The sequence below is a fragment of the Mus caroli genome, chromosome 3, assembly GCF_900094665.2.
Source record: "Mus caroli chromosome 3, CAROLI_EIJ_v1.1, whole genome shotgun sequence".
NCBI lineage: Eukaryota > Metazoa > Chordata > Mammalia > Rodentia > Muridae > Mus > Mus caroli.
Genome location: NC_034572.1, coordinates 55,389,794 through 55,392,282, shown reverse-complemented (window position 1 = coordinate 55,392,282; position 2,489 = coordinate 55,389,794).

Sequence of the window (2,489 nt, the reverse complement as noted above, 5' to 3'; positions counted from 1 at the left end):
TGCAAGGCACTTCATTTTTTAATTTGCTTTTCATGGTTAGAAATTGTTAATCTTTGGCTGGTGGTTTAGTCCCTGGGAGTTCTGGAGGTGGGGTGGGGGGTCTGGTTGGTTAATATTGTTGTTCTTCCTATGGAGTTAGAAACCCCTTTAGCTCCTCCAGTCCTCCCCCTAACTCACCCATTGGGGTCCCTGTACTCAGTCTAATGGTTGGCTGCAAGCATCCACATCGGTATTGGTAAGGCTCAAGCAGATCCTTTCATGAAAAAGCTATATCAGGCTCCTGTCAGCAATCACTTCTTGTCATCAGCAACAGTGGGATGGATCCCCAGATGGGGCTGTCTCTGGATGGCCTTTCCTTCCGAAAACACCAACCAGAGAATACACATGGAGGCACTCATGGCTCCAGCTGCATATGTAGCAGAGGACGACCTTATCTGGCATCAATGGGAGGAGAAGCCCTTGGTCCTATGAGGGCTGGAGGATCCAGTATAGGAGAATGCTAAGGTGGAACACTCTCATAGAAGGAGGAGGCAGGGGGATGGTTTAGGGGGATTGCAGAGGGAAAACTGGGAAGGGGGATAACATTTGAAATCTAAATAAATAAAATAACCAATAATTTTTTTAAAAAAAGAAGAAGAAAAGAGGAAAAAGAAATTGTTAATCTATGGTTTGACAATATGCCATTGTCAGGTCCCTCATTGTCTTAGGATTCATGCGTATCAGCAGAAGTTAGCACATCACTGTTGGAGTCTCCACAAGTATTTATAGGTAGATGCTCCTCTTCCTGCTAAGGGGAATTAAGTGTTCTAGGAGCAGGAACTGCTGATCCTTCAGAAGACACTGCCTGTCCCCAAGAGGAACCTTCAAAGATCAAATAATGTTTTCAGGCCAGAACTTGTCGAAGTGCTCTGAGCAACTGTGAAAGCATCTGGGCATCTGGTGGCTGAGCTACCGTGTCTGGAAAATCATAAATGTTAAGATTCTAAAAATGAACTATTAGAGAAGGAATGAAGTGAGTTCATGTACGGGAGTAGCCTGAAGGACAGTAGGGAGCATGGAGAGAGCAGAACAATTTGCTCTGTGTGGGTATGTGTGTGTATGTGTATAGGCATGTGTATGTATGTATGTGTGTATGTATGTGTATGTATATGTATGGGCATGTGTATGTATGTATACATGCGTGTGCATGTATGTATGTGTGAGTGTATGTATGCATTTATTATTTTCACTTTATAAATTCTAGTTTTATATTCAAAATGCACTATTCTTCATTCTGTCTTAATGTTGCTTGATTGGAAATTGGAGACAGAAAATAAGAAAGAAGAAACTGAAAGGTACAAGACTGGGAAGGGGACAGAGTGTTATCACTCAGAATGGCTAGAAAATGAATCGTTTCCTGTCTACCTTCGAGGATAGAGAGAATGGAACACAAAATGATATTTGTTTTGAGGTAATTTTGTCTCTTCTGTCCTGGAAGAAGGATCATATATAAAATAAAACAAGGGCATATAAAACAAAACTGCTGAAGTCATTATATAAATTGTATTTAAATGTTTAACATTTTGCTATCCCGGTACAACCATATAAATATAGCAGCTCAAAATGGATGATCTGTTATGCTCAAGTTACAGAAACAAGTTAGTGTGGTGAATTTCATTTATTTGTTTGTTTGTTTATTTATTTATTTGCATTCTAAGTGCTGCCCCCTCCAGGTTCCACCCTCACAGAATCCCTGTACCCCATCCCCCCTCCCCTTTCCTCTATGAGGGTGCCCCACCCCCACCCTAGCATATCAAGTCTCTGCCAGATTAGGGATATCCTCTCCCACTGAGTCCAGACAAGGAGCCTTGTTGGAGAAAGGACACCAAAGTCAGGCTACCATTTAGAGAGAGCCTTTGCTTCCGTTTTTGGTGGATCCACATGTATTGAGCTACATGTCTGCTACATATGTGGAACTGGAATGAGTGCAGTGATTTTCTACATCACAAGAAGTTTTTAAAGGAAACCTTGTTTCTAAGCCCCAGGGTTTCATCCACTTTTATGTGAGCTGCTCTTCCCTCAGTGTAGACTCCAGGGGTCCATCAGGTTCACTGGCCACACATACTTACTGGATATATCCCTTGTGGGGCATCCCCTATACTGTTTCATGGAGAATACAAAAGGGAGAGAGTAGACACTGACACCCAGGAGCTAGGAATTCAATGAAAGACCAGTTCCCCTCCGCTTCTATATTGTTAGTCTATAATCATTGACGATTAAATACAATACTCCCTTTCTCTGGTTCTCTAAGCACAGTTGCTTTCTGTCATTGGGAAATACCAGTAAATTCTCAGAAGAGACTGGAATGTCTAGGAAATAGTTCTGAAATAAAAAGACATCCAAGAATCAGCCTCGCAGAGTCAGCAGAGTATGGAGAAGGAAAGACCTTTTAGTGATTGGATGTACGAAAAGGAGAGGCATTCATTTAAAAACCCAGGGTGTGTTCTTGT